Consider the following 13635-nt stretch of genomic DNA (forward strand, 5'->3'; position numbering starts at 1 on the left):
GACCTTGATAATCTGAGTCCAGAAACTGTCTGTTCTTCGGGATTTTGATCTATAAAAGAGGAGTGATATCAAACTCAACACTTCTTGAATTTTAATGTGAATATGGATTACCTAGGGATTTTGTTAAAATGTAGATTCTAATTCAGCATGTCTGGGATGTGGCCCAAGATCCTGCATTTCCATCATGGTACTCAATTTATAAGGTCATGTATATAAAAGCTGAGATTACTGTTATTTTCTGATGACGGATATTAAAACAGAACATCTAGAGTACAGTTAAAAACACATGATGGAATTTTTTTTAAGTATAAAGTTTTGGGGATTTGAAATTCTGGATTCCAGTCCTGTAACTTTTCATAAATTACTTCTACATCCACCTCTTTCTCCCATGTAGAATGGGAATGACTGCCCAACTTACAAGGTTTAAATGAGGAAATGTATGTAAATGTCCTGTCATTGATCCTTGCATATAATAAGCAATCGATGCATGGTAGTTATTTTACTGTTACAAAAGGCCAATGAATAGATACTGCTATCTCCCTCACTGTGCACAATTTCAAGATGGCTTCCAGTTGGATCCAGAGAATCAAAAAAGAAGAAAACCAAAAAAGGAAGAAAAAAGAATGTAACGCAAAAGATTGTTAGTATAACAAAGGATACATTTTTACTTATAGTTGCTGCAAAAGACATCTGTATCTAAGATGCTAACAGGAAGCAATCTGAGAATGTATACCCCCCACTCCCATTTATTTTCAATAAAAATAATTTTAAAAATGTTTTTATGGCAATTATAATTTTGTGGTTAAGTTTATAAATCTATATGGATTTTATTTATCCAGAAATGTTCAACCTGAATTGAGCTGAAGTCTCCTTTGGTGTTAACCTAAGAAAAAAATTTCGCTATGAAAATCAAAAGTGTGAAGCATACTGTGTGGAAGAAGAGGCGTATGGAGAGGGTACAGATAGAGCAATGCTTACCTCTCTTAGACTGCACTCTCATTTACTGCTCATGTCTTTCAGCCAGGCTGAACCTCTTTTCTGGAAGTGCCTTCTAATCAGAGGTTTTAAAAGTAGACTTTGATACAGTAAGTAATGTATAAATGTATCCTCTGGAGCAGGGGTTGGTAAACTATAGCCGTTGGGCCAAATCTGGCCCTCTGCTTGTTTTTGTAAATAAAGTTTTACCAGAACACAGTAATGCTCATTCATTTAAATATTATTTATGGCTGCTTTCACGCCATAACAGTAAAGTTGAGGAGTTTTGATACAGACGGTATGGACTACAAAGTCTAAAGTATTTACTATCTGGTCCTTTACAGAAAAAGTTTGCTGAAATCTGTTCTAGAGGAAAATAAATCTAACATTAGCCTACTGTATGCCATGTATTTCATCCATGTTATTTTAATCGAAACCATTTTATGAAAATTTCTTCAGTGACTTTTATTTGCCAGGTAGTGTTTCAGAGGCAGCCACAATCGGCAAGACACAGTTGCTGTCAATCTACATTATGGAGGTGGGTCAAAGCAATGAGGCTTATTAAAGTGACTGGCAGAATGCTACATATACACATAGTCAGGTTATCTAATTGATGGGGTCAAGGACCACAACACAACTTTGAGATAATTATTATTATTCCCATTTTAACAACCAAGAAACTGAGACTCAGAGGAGTTGAGAGACTTGCCCAAAGCCAAGTAACTAATAAGCATCAAAGCTGTGTTTAAAAAATATATTTCTAACTAGAATCCCATGCTTGTGGCCCAAGCGACACTGTGTTTTCAGTTTGTCTCAGAATTGTCTCTCTAGTGTCTTAACTCTCATCTTTCCTGCCTTGTCCTATTCTTCAGCTTCAGGAACATTTCTATAATTCCAACCATCTTTTCATCATTCCTTAACTCCATTTTCTCTTTGAACCTGCGCCTTCCTAGTGCCTGACCCACTTGCCTTTTGCTCTCACCAGTATCTCATGTACCTTGATGTGAAGTTTCTTACGATGCCTTGCTCTGCTCTGACCACATTTTTTTTCTACTCCCAGAATTTTCCTCAGTATTCCCGAGCAAAAGAATTCATGATCCCCCATCGGTCAATTGCTTTGGATCTAATGATAAACAAATATTGAATGACTTCAGTCAATTTATCACTGGGATGCAGATGGATACTGTCGATTAAGAGTCTTGTTTATTTCTTTAGCAATTCCACAAGGAACGATGCACTAAAAGCCAAACGAGGAGGATGCTTGGGCATGGGATCAGTAAACCTGGCTTTAGGTTTTCCCTCTACTGCTGAGTACCATTTTCTCATTTGTAAAACTCAGATCATTATAAGTATCTTAGAGACTTACTGTGAAGTTAAAATGAGCCAAGTAATGTGAAGGCATTTTGTGTAAACACAGGTTATTGTGCAAATATAGGGTGAGGGTATTGTTAATTTTACTATTAGGTATTGTGTAAATGCATTTAAGCTGTCATGCTAATTATTTAACATTGCAATGTGATAAAAAGGAAAAAAAAAACTTGTAATGGAACGTTAGAAGCAAAATATGAGTACAAAGTACTATTTTAGGAGAAAACAGAAGCAGAGCAAAATTTGGAAGAGCCAGAAGTCACAATGCAGATAACTCCTAATCTATGAATAAAGCAGGGACACAGGAGAACACACACACCCAGCCCCAACTCTCCCCTGGAACCTAGAACTAGTTTCTCTAATTCAAAAGAACTAAATGTTTCCACTTAATGACTATTTTATTGTTTATAAAATCTAATGTGTTTCACAAATGTATGGTTTTGCTTTCTAGGATTTCAGTTACCCACGGGCAACCAAGGTCCGAAAATATTAAGTTGAAAGTTCCGGAAATAAACATACATTGTAAGTTGTGCGTTGTTCTGAGCAGCATGATGCAATCTGGTGCTGTTCCGTCCAGGACGTGAAGCTTCCCTTCATCCAGCAGATCCACACTGCATATGTTACCTGTTTGGCAGTCACTTAGTAGTTGTCTCAGTTGTCACACCCACCGTTGTGGTATCGCAGTACATGCTTGTGTTCAAGTAGCCCTCATTTTACTTAATAAGGACCCCAAAGCCATTCACGTGACTTTTATTACAGTACATTATTATAATTATTCTTTTTATTATTACTGTTACTTGTTACACAGCATAACATAGCTGTGTAGACTAATAAATCTAGCAACTTATAGATCAAGCTAGACAAGTTAAAGCCTCCTGTGCAGAAGAGTTTGCTTTGGGAAGAGTGGAAGAAAGGAGTATTGCTTATGAACCCCCCTTTATTCCCCAAACTTTGGTTAATAGAGATGATTGACATGTCTGAGAGTTTAGGCTTAAGTCTTCTTAATTAGTACCTTGTCATTTGTAGAACAAAATTCTGGTGTGACTTCTTAGTGAAGACAATGATGGCGAAAGCTAAGGAATAAAAATAGGGCGAAGAAAATAAGTTAACATGGGGGATTTAGGCTGATCGCTACATGAAGTGGTTTGTGGTTTCATGTGTCATATTTGGCAGCCACAGGTAGCACTGTAACCGAAGTTGGATCCCTTTGTAACAAAGGGAAATAAAAACGATGCTATAAAAATGCACCTGCCCTTCTTGCCACCCAATGAAAAGAAACTAGACTGACTAATTCAAAGCTCTTTTTGGATTTGACATTCTGGTTTGGTTTTTAATTTAAATTGGGACAAAGGTCAAGAAGAATGTTGCATTTTCATCTTCTTTTGAAGTTCTCCTGAGAAAAACCTGCAATTTTAAAGGCAGGTAAAACACACACACACATACACACAACATAAAGGGAGACTCATTGCCTATAGAAATAAGCACAGATGGGGTTGAGAAAGCAAAGACAGGGTTCGAGCTTGAGAACCAGAAAGTCAATGAAACAACTCTCACTTGAATGCATTTTCTAGGATGTGAAGAGTAAACAAGAGAGGGAGCTTTCAGAAATTAGAACCGATCTATCACTAACGATGCAGAACGATAGATGCGTCTAATGCTTGTTGAACACCTACTATGTGACAGGAATTGCACTAATGCCTAAAAGCCGCATTCCTCCCTGCCCCCCCTCCAAAAAAAAACCACTTTTATAAAACACTTGTTATTTGATGGATATCTGCTAGGAATTTTACATATATTATCTCTTAATTTTAACTACAACTCTGAGGAGGTCACCTCTATTTTCAGGTGAGAAAGAACGAAGCTCATTAAAGTTAAGTGAACCGTAACAGCCAGCCAGTCAACCAGTCAGCAAGTTGGAAAGGTTAAGATCCGAGACCTAATCTGGCTGGCATCAAAACTCACGCAATTTCCACAACAATTTTCCAGGAGAGTTTCTGGTCTCCTCTCCCGCACGCTGTACAAAGTTCTTCCACAGTGTTCCTCTGCTGATACACCACTAACACCAGGGCTAAGAATTTCTCATGAAAAGCTGAATTCCACTGGATGTTTTTCAGCGAGCTGGAACAGAATCAAGTTCCTTGCAACTTCCACTCACTGCCACTAATGGAGTCTTCTGAAACAACACAGAACAATAGTCATTTCTAGATCGGAAATAGCAATTTAGTTGCTATTCAGTCTTCACTAGGATATTTCCTGACCCCCTTTAATCATTAATTCAATGTTCCTTTAAATGTGGCGGCTCTAAAGCGACCACTCTGTGTTTTGTGTAGGGAAATGTGCTCATTTAGTTCTTCGTCTTTCCCTGAGTACAGCATTCAAATTTTAAAGTTTCACTATAAAATTCATAAAACAAATTCTCTACCACTTAAGACTTCTCTGTTTATAATCATTTGCATTTTTTGATTGCTGGAGAAGTGATATAAGCTGCGGTGGAAAAAATGACATTTCCCTGACACACAGTGGACAATAAAATGACATAATTATGTCCAACATGCATGAATATTTTAGAACTACGCCCAGAGAATGTTAAATAAATCTCTTAAAATTCTGCAAGTGCAGCAAGGTTTTGTTTCTATTTCACTCTACCTTCTTCTCTTGGCTTTTTAAAGGAATTTTGTCAGTAGAATCATGAGGGCTATTTCTTATATCTTGTCATTTCTCCTGTTTCTATTATTCTCTAAGGGGCTTAATGCATTTAACCCTTTGACATCCATGGATTATTTATTAATCATATTTTTAACTTATAAATTTATAAAGTCCTAGTTAGAGAAAGCAAAATTATTGTTTCAGGGGTGTACACACTCTTAGTCTCGTTGTATATCACATGACCATTGTAACTTAAGGGGCATAGTTAAACCTTCAGCTCTGTTGCAGAAGGTATGGCATGTAGAAAACTCTCAATAAATCTGATAATTAACCAAGTTATGGGAATTCCAATCTCTTATAGAAAAGAAACTTGCATGATGGGCAGAATGCCATTGAATTTCTAACACTCGATAATTTTCAAAAGAATAGAACTCGGGCACTATAAGATCATCAATAACTGCTGAGTGGCTCTCTATTGCCCTTCTAATACAATTAAAAAATTTTTGGCAATGGTTACAAGGTCTAGGATAAACTGGCCTCTGCCTGGGTCTTCACCCCAACCACTCACACACTTGTTCCTGCCACATCATCTCCATTGGCCTTATTTCAAATTTCTAAATGAGGTGACCTTTTGCACATCAGAAGCTCTTTGCACAGACTGCTATCATTGCTTAGATGCTTCCACCACTTGGTTGACTTATGCAGCCATAAACTCTCTCTTAAATGTCACTCTCCTAGAGATGCCTTTCCTGTGGACCCCTACCCCACCACCAAGTGCACAGCAGGTCCTTGATAACAATAAGTTGAATTACTGAACAATTACCACCCACGATGTGCATTCTCTTTACTAGATTAACTGAGAGACAAAAAGAAGGCATGCAGTTGAAGAAGCTGTACATTAAGACTAAAAGCAAAAGGATCTTAGCTCGTTTTCATATAACACCTTTTTTTTTGGTGAGAAGTTTCTTTTGTGAAATCTTAAGATAACAGATGATGCTTGAGATACATGTCAATAAGCATGATGCTCTATGTCCCCTCATCCAAGAGATCTAGAGTACATTTGATTTTATGACTAAGTTCATACCTAACTGCAGCTGGTACTTGGAACCATGGTGGGATGGTCAAGGCTATTCTCATTATCTCACTTAACAGATGACGAAACAAAGAAGTAATTATGTGAATTTGCATGTACTTCACCAAAGAGATGGGACATGGAGGAGCCAGATAGGATGCAATTCTGTTGAATTTTTATCTCTGGACTTTTCTTTATTCTTATAAATCACTCAAGAGGAAGGACAGTGCCACTTACTCACAGGGGCGAAGAAGAAGACAAGTATTGCAATCATTGCTAGTCTTCATGATGGGACTGGCCATAACCTCAAAGGATGGCTGCCAGTCCAGGGATGTAGGTTCAGATGATAGATCATATTGATCAACCAGAAGAGCCCTACCTAGGTCTTAACATAAAGGTCATTTTATAGTTGTAGAAAAAGTATATGTAGAGTGAGACAACATGAACTCTTGCCTATGATCAAGCCAGGATAAGTACGTTATACTGAACAATAAACAACCACCAAGTTTCAGAGTCTGAAAACAACAGGTTTATTTCTCTCTCATACTGCATGTTCGTTTCAGGTCAGCAGGGGGCTCTGCTCATTATAGTCATTAAAGGACCATGGCTGATGAAAGGCACATGCCTACACATACGTCCGGGATTACCGCAACACTGCAGTCAGTGCCTGACACTGCCCTGGGTCATTCGATGCTTCTACCTCAAAATGACACACACGTATCTGTCTCCTCCGCACAATGCCTAACATGAAAAAGTAAAGAAGTATAGTTTTCCGTGTGCCAAGAGGGGAGAAAATCTGGAATATTTTTTGTAACAGACTTAATAACTACTACAGTCTGCTTTTCATTGACATATATTTCTTCCTTTCTTCTTCCTGCTTTTAAAGTATGTTAATTCTCACACAACCAAGAGAGATAACTCAAGAACTAGAGACAACTCATCTAGTCATTGTGATTCATTTGAAGTCCAGATTCCTTAGTGGTTTTCAAGTCCAGAGATAGTTCTTTTTTAGTTCAGAGATCTGAAGTAGAAACTGTAACTAAAAACACATGTTTTCAGCCAATATATAATGGAAGAACATGCACAGAATTACCACGGTAAACACTCCCAATCATAAACGAAGGAGGCACAATAGTTATTCTATCATAATTCTAAAATCCTACTGGAGAAAGGTGACGAGGTTCCCTCTGGCTGTGAAAGATGTTCCCGGATCAGTGTTTGGCTCCCTGGATGGGGACCCCTGTTCTTTTGTTTTCCGTGGTCCATAGTCTGCTCATGGCCTATTTCCAGTTAATGGAAATGGAAGAATTCTTGTCCACATCACACAGTGGACTTTAAAAACATGCCCTATTCAGTGGCTGAGCATCTTCCTCAGCCTCTTTCCTTCTTAGCAGTTTGAGAGCCCTCGTGTTATTTTAAATCTCAAACAGTCAAGGACTGTTTGTGATTTATTTGCAGTACCACTCGCTTAAAATGTTAATAGCCTTTCTATCTCTTTGAATCCAGTCATTTCTGTATTCCAATACCACTCCACTGTTCTTTTCTAGATCTATTTCTTAGATTTGCTATGTCTTTTTTGCTCGCCTCTCCTCTTCCTCCAGCCCCTGCCACCTTAATTACAACAACTTCAACTTTTAAGGCTTCCATGGGCAAGGCAAGATAGTCTTTATTTTTACCCTGAGCCATTTTTTTTTTTTTTTTTTTTTGGTGACTGAATGCATTTACTGGATACCAAGCTCTTAATTATGCCTTTCCTCTGAAGCACCTTAATGCACTCAGAGATTTTAACAGTGGTTGTGATGGCCATTCCTTTCATTTGATTCTTGCTGCAAGTTTAAATTTTCTTTAGCCTTTGTTTAGTTAATGACTGCCTCAGTGCTATCTTTTTACAGATTGGGTTGAAAAACAGTTTCCTTCTTAATCCTCCAAGTTCCTGATCTTCTTGACTATCTCTATTCCCTTCTTCTTACAGGCAGTTCTTTTCTGAACTCATCCCTTTCTTGGAGTATCTCGCCAAGTATTTTCAAAAGCACCCACATCATATATCAGATCACATTAGGATGATGAGGAGGAGGAGGAGGATAACCCTTATATCTCAAAACCTTAACACGAGACCAGTGTGGATCAACGGGGGCTATGCACTCATTGCAGTCTCTCAGGGTGCAGGTGGATGCAGATGCCACCTAGATACAGGCTTCCACTGTCACTGTGAAAATGGGAAGAGACCATAAAGAAGGACAGACTGTCTTGTAAAAGCTTCCATCCAGGCAAAATACAGAATGCTTCTGTTTATATTCTATTAGCATATTCCATGACCTTGTTCAACTTTATGTAAGCAAAGAAGCCCAGTACTAAGACGCGGCTCTCAAAAGGAGATTCAGAAGAAGTATCCAGTGACCAACGCTGATAACCACAACACCCTGTATTGCTGAAGGATATTGAGGAAAATTCTTCTACTCTTGTTTTTTCCCCCCGCAGTATCAGTCAAGAATACTTGCTTTAGAATGTTGCCTGATTGAGAAGCTTGCATACCTATTTTACATCCTGTTATAATGAACCGGTTTCTGTTCAGGTGAGACTGTGGGATTTGACCACTAGCTAGAAAATTTCTCTCTACTCTCACCCAAAACCTGGGGCAAGTGAGATCTGTTAAATAAAATTGCTAAATTGTACATTCTGTCACAAGGCACAATCCAAAATAAAGATGCATCAGAGATGCTGAGACCCATCTATGACCACGGCCAAGACCTAAGTAATGTTTCTCTGGCCATGACCATGATCGTGACATTTGTAGTGACGTAATCTCGGATACACTATTAAAGCATCTCCTGCCTTGATGTCCTCTTCTTTAAGATGGTATGCTCAATTACATGCCTCATGGAGGTTTTATCTCTTTAAATGTCTTTAAGATATTCATGAGATACTAGTTGTGTCAACTGCTATACTTATATTAACAATGATCATTGTCTTTAATAATAATATTAACACAGTTGCCACTGTTGTTGTTTTTTGACCTTGCAGAGCAATGAGGGAAAGTCTTACCGGTAAACGGAAGGAGAGATTAATATCACTCTCAAATTATCCACTCCCTCCATTTATGAATCAGCAGAAAATTGTTTGTAAGGTAAGCCATCTTGTGGGGAACCCTTCTGCTTGCACCGAGAGCTAGAATTTACCCTAACTAGCATTTACACTACTGATGGGGGTGGTATCCCCTTCTTCTGGGCAAAATTCCAACATAAATATTTAGTATATAGAAAGATTTTATAGCAAGGATGGTTGGTCATTATAATATAGGACAGATTCTTGAAAGAGGCATTTTAGCTGTGGATAAAGTTCAAATAGCCTTCTACCTGGAGTGGCTTAAGTTAAAGCTTCCCAGCAAACAAAGTAAATAGGTCATCTGTCAGGGCCCAGCACAGATGTTGCTCCCTCTTGAAAACCTCCCACGATTTGCAGATAATCACATTCTTATTTATAAGAGAAGCACAGTAAACTAGTGGTGGAGAGTGCAGCAGCTGCTCTGGACTACCTCAACTGACATAAAACTCTGCCAGTCACCATCTGTGTGGCCTTAGACTCATTATCTAGCCTGTGTTCTCTGTGTTTTCTACTCTGTGTTTTAACATTATATCATCTGCCTCATCAGGGTTTTTGTAATCATTAAATACTATTATTATACATGTAAAGCACTTAGAACAATGCCTGACATATGGTATATATTCAATAATTATTTGCTATTTTTAATAGCACGGCACCTCAAATAGAATATAATTTATATGTTTACATATCTGCTTTCTATATTCAGACTGTGAGTACCTTGGCATTAGAGAAAGGTGCGAATTAAAATTGTTATAAAATAGTATCAATTTTTAATAGTAATAAAGACGAATAACATTAATTGAACACACACCGTATCCTAAGCATTTTTAGGTGATTTATATACAGTATCTCATTTAACCTTGTTAATCTTGTTAATCCTGAAGAAACGAAAGCTTAGATAATTTAAGAACCTTGTTCAGAGGGAAAAGCACAGTGCTTCATGATAAATCTAGGTTTCTCTCGTGTAAATCCAATGCTTTTAAACACTAGGCTAGCTTTTTCCACAGTATACAAACTACCTCTTTGAATTCTCAGCCCCCAGTGCAGCATTCACACTTAGTGAATATTCCATAAATGTTTGTAGAATTAAATGGGTTCTTAGTTTTGGGGAATGGTGATTAAATGTGATTGCTTAGAAATGAATTAGTTGGCTATGCTGAACAGATTTTAAAGAGTTCTTCATCTAATTGTATCTCATCCTATATTTCTTCTTTTTCTTTCTCAAATTCACATATGACCCTACCTCTCCTCTCTTTAAAATCTTCAATAGCTCTCAACATTTTACCAGATAAAATCCAAGCTCTCACAGCATGGAGTGTTAGTTTTTCATAGTCTCTTGGGGCTTGAAAACAAAGCTGGTCAAAAGGACTACAAATGGTTTCAATGTCAGCCCCTGGTTTCAGCTTGTTAAATTAATCGCCTCAATTAATCCTCAAATACCTAATCCAGGGGGTAGGTATTAGTATTATTTTTGTTTTCTACTCTTATTTCTGGGATGAATTGATTCATTTGGACAAGGTCACAATGCTAGTAAGTGGTTGAGTGAAAATTTAAACCACAGGAATCTGGTTTGAGAGCCCCACAAACTGGATATTAAATGATGCTGTGTAGGGTGGAATGGAGCATAGATGAAAGAGCTAATTCTTCATTTAGAAGTCAGGAAAACTTCCCTGATGAAGGATGGTCAAAGAAGAATCTGGTCACAAGTAGGAATTCATCAGGCAGAGAAGACAGGAAAGAGAATTTTATTCAGAGAGAATTGCATGTGTGAAGACGTAGAGGAGGGAGAGAGAGAGGGAGGGAGAAGGGAGGAAGAGAGAAAGAGAGAGACAGAGACAGAGAGACAGAGAGAGAGAGACAGAGAGCGAGAGCGAGAGAGCGAGAGAGAGAGAGAGACACAGTAAGAGAGAGAGAGAGGTGGATTCTAAGTCTTTAGAACAATGGCTATCTTATTGAAGTCACCAAATATACATTTTTTAATTGAAATCTTTTTTTCTCCCTAATATTTATCTCGATCAAAATGGATACATGCACAGGGAATATACATGCCCATATAGACACATAACCTATTTAGCAATCTCAATGGACCATCAAAATGGTCTAAATTCTTACTGCATTTAAGTGTAAACCTGCTGCGATGCTGTGTGCTCCTTTTTATTTGATGAAATAATCTGAGTCATCTTTCTCTGTATCTTTCCAACATTCCAGCCTCTACAATCTCTCGGCCGCCACTTCACCTCTTGTCCCTTCCAGATCTGGCTCCCTTCCTGACATCCTCTTACATTTATGCTCCACCGAGACAGAAAGACACAAATCCAGTTCCAGCAGAAAGCACAAATATGGAACTAGAACAACATTTCTGTTAAACAGATTGTGTTGCATGGCCTGGGACTTGTGAATGTATCTATTCAACTGGGCTTTTTGTTAAATTAAAATTTATTGAAGCCAGGTCAGCAAAATTTGGTGATGTTGGGCCCCCTCCACAGGAAGGTGGAAAATTCTTTGCTAAACAGAAGCCTTCATTGAGTGGTTTTCATTGAAAGGTTTATTTCTGCCTTTAAGTACAAAAATATGTGTATATATCATATAGATATATTTAGTATCAATAATATACTTTTTTAATTTTATTTTTTAGGCAAGGCAACCCTTGGCTGACCTCACAGATTGCAAGGACGTTGTCAGCTTACAATTCCTTACTTTTTTTTATTTTTTACGCCTACAGCACCTGGTCTTCCTAGGTGGTCTCCCATCCAAATACTAACCAGGCCCGACTCTGTTTAGCTTCCGAGATCAGATGGGATCAGGCTTGTTCAGGGTGGCATAGCCATAGAGTATCATTAATAATATTTCAATGTTGATCAGTCAAAACTTATCGATAGCAACTATTAACTAATACAAATAGGTACCACCTATTCAGTAGCTTAATAATGATGTGCTCCTTCCTAGGTTTCAGATAGAGCCTGCATCCCTCAACTCCCCCTGCTCCCCATGTAGAGGAGTCTCTATTGTAGTTAACACTCCTGGCTTCTTGCAAGAACCTTGATTCTAAGATGCGTAGATAAGTGAGTCACTGACCCCGTGGGGTAGCAGACACGAGTCTGTGTTTCTCAATTATAGGTTATTTACTACAAGTTAGTGAATATCAGGAATTCGCTTGTTCCTGCTTCTTCACCCAGTGATTCAGTGACTGTGGATCACTTTCTACTTTGCCTGAGGCCTTCACTTGCTCTCTTGATGACATTCCAGGGCTTGAGGAAGGTCGGGGAGTGTGGCAATGGGCTTGGCAAGTCCATTTAGCCTCTCATTAAACTAAAGCACATTGTTCAAAAACTTTAAATGTAATACTTTATTTTAAACTGACTGATTCCTGGATCAATATCTCCCTTGAGTCAGAATGAAGGCAGACATATGGTTATAACGTATAATATAACATGTTATATATAACATATATATTATATATGCACATAACTTATACACACATACATATTACATTTATAATGCAGATTGAATTATATATGTGTACATGTGTTTTATATAATATATAGGTTATATCATGACTATAACTTTGATTATGAATTTATGAATATGAATATAATTTATGAATATAAAATTTGGATATAAAGTAAATAATAACTTTAAGATGATAGATATCGTTATCTTTTTACAAATATCATTGCTTTAGTGAAGGAACTTGTTTGCAATTGAGCAGCCAGTCAGCTCACTTTCAAACCCAAGTTTGTCTCAATTCAAAGCTTATGCTCACAACCAAACAAATCACTTCTTAACAATTACTTGACACCTTTTAGAAGCCTGATTGAACTGTTTATGGGTATGGGAAAGTGGATCTAAATTCTGACTTCTGCTTATTGTCTATAGATTTTCAAACCATGAGATCTAGGGTAAGTTTTAGTGCAGAAGGAAACAAAGTGAAACAAATAACAGGTATGGAGGCCCTCGGTAATGAAGGTGCATGATGACCATAGGACAGTGAGGAGGTTAGTTTAATATAAGAAGGAATTTTGGAGGGGTTGGAATAAAGGTATTCTGGAGAAAGTGTCAGGATTCAAGACTAAAAACCAAGACTGAAATTGCCTATGAAGCTTTTGAATTTCAGTTGAAGAAGGTTGGACCTTGCATTTCCTTGTTAGTATTAATATTAACAAAACAAATACAATTTTTCAGTATTATTTGGCAAATGCTTTTTTAGGTTTCTTATACATTATCTCTGTTTCTCCAATCTACCCTGAAATACAGCTGTAATTATTTACACATTATTGGTAGAGAAACTGAGGATCAGAGGGGATCAAGCTTTTCTAAGAATCACTGAGGAGCTCAAGTGAGAGCCACTGTATGTTGATTTGTGGGTATGAGATGGCAGTCCATCTTGAAGAACTGGAAACATTTGACCATGAGAATGTGAGAAGATGTCATTCCAGGCTAAGGGAACGACCTAAGAGGAAGTATGGGAATAG

General features: G+C 37.7%; 1 pseudogene; it reads right to left on the reverse strand.

Moving 5' to 3' along the window:
- Nucleotides 1-11876: 11876 nt before the first annotated feature.
- LOC120605843 (uncharacterized) lies at nt 11877-11995 on the reverse strand (annotated as a pseudogene).
- Between the last annotated feature and the right edge of the window lie 1640 nt (nt 11996-13635).

Source organism: Pteropus medius, unplaced genomic scaffold (assembly GCF_902729225.1).
Source record: "Pteropus medius unplaced genomic scaffold, Ma_sr-lr_union100, whole genome shotgun sequence".
NCBI lineage: Eukaryota > Metazoa > Chordata > Mammalia > Chiroptera > Pteropodidae > Pteropus > Pteropus medius.